This window comes from Mytilus galloprovincialis, chromosome 9 (assembly GCF_965363235.1).
Source record: "Mytilus galloprovincialis chromosome 9, xbMytGall1.hap1.1, whole genome shotgun sequence".
Classification (NCBI taxonomy): Eukaryota; Metazoa; Mollusca; class Bivalvia; order Mytilida; family Mytilidae; genus Mytilus; species Mytilus galloprovincialis.
In genome coordinates this window covers 82,725,152-82,733,369 of record NC_134846.1, presented here as the reverse complement: position 1 = coordinate 82,733,369, position 8,218 = coordinate 82,725,152, and the positions used below count along the sequence as shown (strand labels likewise).

The 8,218-nt window shown below is 32.4% G+C and overlaps 1 long non-coding RNA gene across 1 annotated transcript; it reads right to left on the bottom strand.

Annotated features, from left to right (window-relative positions):
* Nucleotides 1-2,756: 2,756 nt before the first annotated feature.
* On the bottom strand, nt 2,757-5,477 carry LOC143047077 (uncharacterized). Its single transcript, XR_012969397.1, has 3 exons — nt 5,461-5,477; nt 3,180-3,280; nt 2,757-2,868 (listed from the first exon to the last, which is right to left on the bottom strand). It is a non-coding gene; the product is annotated as an uncharacterized LOC143047077 (long non-coding RNA).
* Nucleotides 5,478-8,218: the final 2,741 nt, after the last annotated feature.

Here is an 8,218-nt window from a genome sequence, read left to right as displayed (position 1 = left end):
TATTTTCGAGGTAAAATGTTGAATAGAAACAAATAATAGCTTTAATGTTCATCCTTATCAAAATAGTTATAGGCTTCAACCAGTTGCAGGTTTATCAAATGGTAAAAGAAATACTGATTTCTGATTACTAGTAATAAGTCTGGTCACGCATTTTCTTTCACGATCAAAATAATGCGTTGCCTGATCTTTCACGATCAAGTTTGATGGAAATTCAACAAATTCAAGGTTTTCGTATACAAATTAATGCTTTTAGGGAAGAACATTCTTTAATTTTACTGTACTATTAAATACACCAAAGATTAAATTTCAAATATATCACGATAAACTGAAATATGACCATTATAGGTACAAAAAGCGTGTTATTTGTAATTAATTTCATAGACATGTATTGCGCCTTTTGTGTGTTTTCATAAAGTACTGCATATTTTCTTTATCTTATTGCACAGTAATGTTGAGGAAGTTAAACCATTTTGACATAAATATTTTTTTGTTCGGATTTGTTCCGCGTTTTGAAAATTAAGCGATTTTTTTTCAAAGATTCTGAACTAGAATTTACATTAAATGTCTTTCACGATCCGTTACCAGAGCTTTCACGATCGTCTCTCAATACTTGACCGCCGTTAGATATTCTTTCACGATCATTTCTGTCGTTAAACCGAATGACACCCGTGTTTATATGATAAGTATTTAGACCAGTATGCGTAAACATACTCATATAATAAATAGTCCGACATTACGCGTGTGCCCCAAGCAAATAACAATATAAACATCAAAACCGGCGATATTTGAACCTTTAAGGGGGCTCGCGGGTCTAAATCAAATTTTTTATTTAATATAGGATTTCGCTATATTTTTCTATAAATGAACTTTATCTTATAGTTAATAGAAAAATGGGGTCACCGTTCATTTACGCTCACAATCTGCCTTCGAAAGAAACATCCATTTGTGTTAATGTCCTTTTTTCTGTTGAAATAATTAATAGGAGAAAAAGCAGTAATATAGAAATAAAAAAGAACTAAATTACAGAAATCGCTTAAATTTTACAATTATTTAGTTTATGTACAGCTTATTCGAAAACAACAATAAAAAATATAGGTTACCGATGAGTTAAAAAAAGATATTTCAATTTTAATGCAAAAAAATGTAATTTTTGTAAAGGGCAGATAATTTGGAGCTTTTTCAGTGATATCTACATTTTAAAAGTCACCTGGGGCCAACATTATTTGATTTTTTGGAATGATTTTTAACATAAAGACATTTGATTGTTCAAATTCCTAAATTACAGGAATGTTTCAAAAGCCTCCTTGGTCTAATGCTCATTCGAGTTTCAGTGATATATTTTTAACGGGTTTATACAAATTTAATTTTGATTATCATTATACTACCAGAGACATTGATATACTCTGTGTATATATGTCTCTGATTCTACAAAATTCATTAATAAAGAACACCAAGGATGACTAGAGTGCAAAACATATGGTAAATTTTCTTCCGACAGGCAATAAAACACTTCCGGCCAAAAATGGGCGTCCGTTTTGGCTGTAAATTTTGGTTAAAACTATATGATTGAAGGTTTGATTTACATATTTAATTAATAAATGTTTGTTTGGAATAAATATTCACGGGAATTTTCTCGCTGAGGTTACAGTAGTCTCAGGTTCTTGGAAACAGTCAAGAATAGTACTGCAAGCCAGCTCCATTTTGATGTTGTGTTAGTGGTCTGTATAGGTTTGAAAGTGTAATAGTTTGAATGATGTCTTATTGTGTTGTTGTCCATTCGTTTGATGTGTTTTGTCATTTGATTTTGCCATTTGATTAGGAACTTTCTATTTTGAATTTTCCTCGGGGTTCAGTATTTTGGTGATTTTATTTTTTGTTGTTTCGGATTAGGATACGGTTAGTTAATCTGTTTGGTATATGCCATCAGATAGTGTAGACTTTTGTAGAAGAAAACAATGCCCAGCAGACACAACAACGTTGAATCAACATTGAATAAACGTCAGATTTCAACGTTGAATTCATGTTGAAAAGTAGTGTTGGATTGAAAATTGATATGACGTTGAAAACTTAACGTTGTTTCAACATCAGATTTCAACGTTGAAAATAGGTTGAATTTTGGTCTAAATTTAGTTGAGGTTTGTTGTAAACAAGTCGATTGGTGGTTGAATTGTGGTTGTTGTATGTTGAAATCAGGCCGAATGTTGGTTGTTCTGTGGTAAGTGTATGTTGAAATCAGGTCGAATGTTGGTTGTTCTGTGGTCAGTGTATGTTGAAATCAGGTCGAATGTTGGTTGAAGTGTGGTTAGTGTATGTTGAAATCCGATTGAATGTTGGTTGTTCTGTGGTCGGTGTATGTTGAAATCAGGTCGAATGTTTGTTGAACTGTGATCAGTGTATGTTGAAAATAGGTTGGATGTGTGCCCAGGTAAACTTTTAATGTGGTAAATGTGGAGAATAGGATGTTGAACAATGGTTGAATTGAGCTTTTTTAACAGTTCAAATTATTACCCTTTATTATATCCATCAATGCCATTTTATGCGTAATAAAACTGTCGCACAACTATATGTTGGTTGTTGGTGTACATGTAGTTTGTAGTTCTGTTGGTATACAGTTTTGTGCCTTTTCTTAATAGACATGATCTTGCTTTACCTATACCTATTATGTTCACACTCAAAATATGTTTGTGACATAACACAGTAGTTATATAACAAGTTACCCACATATGCCCCTTACAATGTCAAACAAACACAATTAATCTGATTACTTAATTTTATTTTTAAAAAAATAGTCCATCTGCTAGACACCTTGTACTGCTGTTCCATATTGTGGTCTCTAATTTTTACATTCGAAACTTGTTACTACAGCATCTGCAACAGAAAAAAAAACCATATTGTACTATCTTTTACATAACTGGGTTAATTTCATTATGCAGCCCAAATAAAGAACTCTAGTGTCATATGAATGATATAGTTATTTCTTTAAATATTTATCAATAGCTATCATGGCAGTTTTTTTAAACTTGAGTTCAGATGGTAAATAATAAATCAATTTAATAAAAACAAACCTAAAGATTTTAGAAGACAAAGATGCAGGGCCAATTTAAAAGAAATTGTGACCAAAATCTCACACACTTTTATGTGAAGAAAAAAAACCCAATGGTGTATATTTCAATACTCACCTCTTATTATTTCAATCGGTCAAGCTTGGACACCATAGGCATATTTATTCTTTTTACCCGAGATGTACTTTACAGACATGGATTTTTTGGTAAGACATCATCTAAAAAAAAAATCGTTTATTTAATTACAGCATTTTCAAATTATTAATTCCCTCCTGAACTAATAAATAAACACGCTTACAAAATTTGGACATCCAAAACCTTTCATTGGGGACTTTCTGATTTGAATTTTCCTCGGAGATCACTATAGTCTATTGTTGTGATTTTACATTTTTTCAATAATTGGTTGAAAAACTTTAAGTCCAATAATCATTATTGTAGCATTACGGGAAGTTTGTCCAGTCGAGAATCAAACATGATTCTGGAATCAGTGACAGATCCTGAAATTTTCATAAGGGGTCCACTGACTTAATAATAGAGGGAAAGGGGGGGGGCTCAAGTCATGCTTCAGTGATTCATTATATAATCAACCAATTTTTCCCTCTCAAGGGGGACCACAAGCATTGAAATTTTGACAGTCACTCATCTTGAGATACAATACTGCACCACAATCACCGAGATCTTGACAGTCACTCATCTTGAGAAACAATACTGCACCACAAGCAACGAGATCTTGACAGTCACTCATCCTGAGATACAATACTGCACCACAAGCACCGAGATTTTGACAGTCACTCATCTTGAGAAACAATAATGCACCACAAGCACCAATATCTTGACAGTCACTCATCTCGAGAAACAATATATGTCATACTTTACACTTAATTTTTTCATGATCTTTCATCAATAGATACTTTCGGCATGGTTGCTAAACTTTGAACCTGTGTTTACATTTTTCTTTAAACTGCAATATATTCCAGTCTTTCGTGATACGTCTTATTTAATTTTCATTTGCATGCATATGGATTAAGTTTAGACATTAAAAATAAAAGAATATTTGTTTTATTTCCTTGACTTTTTTGTGCTGTAATAATTCAAAACGGTCAATTGATAAAGCATCTATTTAGACGTTATCATATAGACCACTTCGAAAATGGACAGATCATTGTGTATTAATTTGTTATGGTCACACATGTTTCTAATCTGCCGTATTGCTTCATTGATAAATCCTCAGGATTCATGCTGTGAGTGACATCTATTCTAACCCAGAGAAAAGAATTTGTTTGTATTGAATGTGTTGCAAGGTCAAGAATGCCATGTGTTGTAAATCTTTGACTTGTAATTATATCAGCATATAAAACATGTAAAAGAACTAGTATGAGATCGCATAGGTGAACTTCAATAATTATATATTATTATTTGCCAGACGAATATATTTTTTTTTCAATTTTAACCGATGTTCCATGATATATTATGACTCCGCGCCCTCCCAGTATCTGCAATGATAGAATTCTTTGCCACACGCTTTTGCTTTAAATTACCAAATCAATGTTCATAAAATCACTCTCCCTTTTCAAGTCTTAAAATAATAAGTTGCCGCACCCAATCAATGTACAAATATATCTTAAGGTCAACCTTGCTGTTCCCCGAGACTACAAACACGTGTGTATAATTATAAATTATATCTGATCTGCTTAAGGTTCATCATAACCTTTTGGCTAAAATGGCCGTATTTACACCCCAAATTTTACTCTGAGTACAGACTAACCTATACACCTGCAACAGTTTTAAGGGATGGCAGGAACTAGATATATAAATTTTAAATGCATTTTGTGTTTCAGAAAATTATAAACTTTTCTAGATTTTGCTATCCATTTTTTTTCGTTCCTGCAGAAGGTGCAAAAATTAACTAAGTAGTGAAAACGATTGAGAAGCTCCCCTCATATAATCAATGTTGTGAGTAGAATTGATTTAAATGGACAATAGATGGACAATAGACACCTGTAAACAATAGGTGATTTAACAGGTTTAAACTGTGTAACTGAGTGGACCGTATCAAATGAAACTCGGGTGTTTGTTTATTTTGCTATCTTCTGCAAACTGGAAAAAAATGAACATCAAAATCCAGGTAAGTTTTTAATTTTCTGAAACGTAGACTTCATATAACTTTTATATATCTAGTTCCTGCCATGCCTTAAAACTTTCCTGGATGTACCAGTTTGTCTGTACTCATAGTAATTTTGGAGGTGTAAACACGGCCATATTTTTCAATTCCTTATGATGAACCTTAAACCACTATACTCATACAATGCATATAATACGGTAAACGCTACACTATTGTATATCTTAAATTATCATATAACTATAATTAAATTAAACAAGAAATGAAAATTATACTTACTTTACACTGCTGAGAGCCTCTCTTAACTTGATTTGGTAATCAAATTGGCGCAAATAAATTCAAAATGTCGGTCTTCTACGCATGTGCCAATCAGAAAAAGATATCCGTTTCAAGTAATTATAATAATTATAATTATTTTATCGCAATTTAAAGATTAATTTATATATGAAACAGTAATATTGAATTTATTCAAAAACATCATTAAACCAATAAAAAATTCATCATTTAAGCAAAAAGGGAAATACACAAAATTTGGTTCAATCTCATCTTGAAGTTGAAATTTTGGTCGACACTTAAAGTCACCAACCTTAACTAAACCGTTTATCAACGTTATATTTTCAACCAATTAAAGCATTGAAAGCATCAACTCAAATTCAATGTTGATTCAACGTTGGCAGTTCAACGTTGAAATTTTTAACCACAAATCAGCGTTGATTCAACAACGTGATTTAAACGTTGATAGAATTGACGTTGATACAACGTTGATTTTACGTTGATCAACGCTACAACCAAATTTCAACATATTTTCAACGTTGGTTCAACGTTGTGTGCCTGCTGGGTGCGCTTTCTTATTCGCCTTTTCTAAAGAATTTTGTTGCCTGGGCTGGTGTCATGATTATTTGTTGCATATGTACCTGATTTTTTTTTAAATCGTTTTTTTTTTTAATTTCATTATTTTTATTTATCTCTGCTTTAGATGGTATAATAAATAAACATCTAAATTTTATTTGTAACTGTTCACTAATCATTTACACCGTTTAAATCACCCTTTGTTGTTCTTAGAAATATTGGTTCAGTTAATGATTATAATAACTTGAAAAGTACAACCGATCTTTTAACATTTCGATTAATGGATACTGTGTGAATAAAGGGACATTCAAACTCCCAAGACGTAAACAATCGCTAAAAAAACAAACACAACAGACGAACAATAAAATACAAAACCAACATAAAAAGCTGAAGACTGAGCAACAAACCCTACAAAAGAACAAGCCCGGTGTTGAGTTTAATTCGGTAGGTCACATTCGTAGGAAAGGAGGACAAGATTGTGGTTATGGTAATTGGAACATTTTCAACCTTGATTGCAACGACAAAGATCAGCTTCACCAATCAAAACTCTTGGTTTAATAGCTTCCTTGTGAGATGAAATCATCTATCAAGAAAATCATGACGGGGAACACCATCGTATCAACTGGGAGATATAAGCTACACATACATGCGCTGCTCAGTGGAATGTTGCTACACAGAAATGGAAAATTCACAATTCGGTATCTGAAATCATTACTTTTTGCCGTAATGTCCCTCAATATTAATACCTAAATGCAAGTCAAGATATGTGGCAGATTTAACTGTAACTATTGTATCCTATACTTCATGTTCAATGAGATAGATGCCGCGTGACGGTTCAAGATAGTCGATCAAACTTTCAATTATTTAGTGAGAGGACACCATCTATATAGCAGAAAGTAAGTTGAAGAATGATAGTATCATTTCATTCTCTCTTAGAAGCTCATGTATGAAGTCAGCCACATATGAATAAAGAAACAGTCGACAGAAGAGGAGCACAGTTAGATTCCATTGGAATGCCGATTGTTTATTGAAAAAAATCGTCTTCCAGATCTATGTAATACATATGGTGTCAATCAAGAAATCAAGATTCTTCATAATGTAAGTTTTAGATAATTTTTTGGTTAAATTAGACTGATATTTTACAAAGTGAAATTATTTTTTCTCTATAACAAAATACTTGTATCTTCGTTAATTAGTCATTCTTTCTTTGATGAAATGAAACAAAAAGGACTTTAAGTTTGGAAATAAACTCATCATAGATACCAGGACTAAATTTTGTATATACGCCAGACGCACGTTTCGTCCACACAGACTCATCAGTGACGCTCAAATCCAAAAAAGTTAAAAAAAAAAAAAAAAAAAAAAAAAAAAAAAGGCCAAATAAAGTACGAAGTTGAAGAGCATTGAGGACCAAAATTTCTTAACGTTTTGCCAAATTCAGCTAAGGTAATCTATGCCTGAGGTAGAAAAGCCTTAGTATTTCAAAAATTCAATATTTTGTAAACAGTTAATTTATAAATGTAGCCATATCAATGATAATGCATGTCAGCACAAGTGCTGACTACTGGGCTGGTGATACCCTCGTGGAAATAAATCTCCACCAGCAGTGACATCGACCCAGTGGTTGTAAATAAACTCATCATAGATACCAGGACTAAATTTTGTATATACGTCAGACGCGCGTTTCGTCCACAAAAGACTCATCAGAATGGAGAATACTTGTGGTAAGTTTAGAAAAGTCAAATGTTGTAATAATATTGCAAGACGAAAGAATCTTAGATTGAATGTATGGTTAACAGATCTTTGGATTTTTTAATATCCGCGTCTGATTCACGCCGCCATTAGAAAAAGCAGTTTCACAAAACTTTAAAAACTGGCTTTGATGGATGATAAAATTTATGTTAATAATCATAAGGAATTTAGAGTGGAGCACTCGGTTAACACAGTAATATAACGTTGTTTGCAAGGACAATTGTGTAATTCAGGTACCCAATTCAGTGAAGAAAGATCCAGTTCTTTACCTTTGTGTAATTCCAGAAGAACATAGAACACAGATCATATATATTAATAACCAGGAATTCCTCCTTTGTCATTGTCTTGGCAGTATATGTTGAGTTACCAAGTGAATTGTCAATATACCCAACTCATTTATCAAGCAGTTTGTGTAATGTGATTTACACACAAAAAC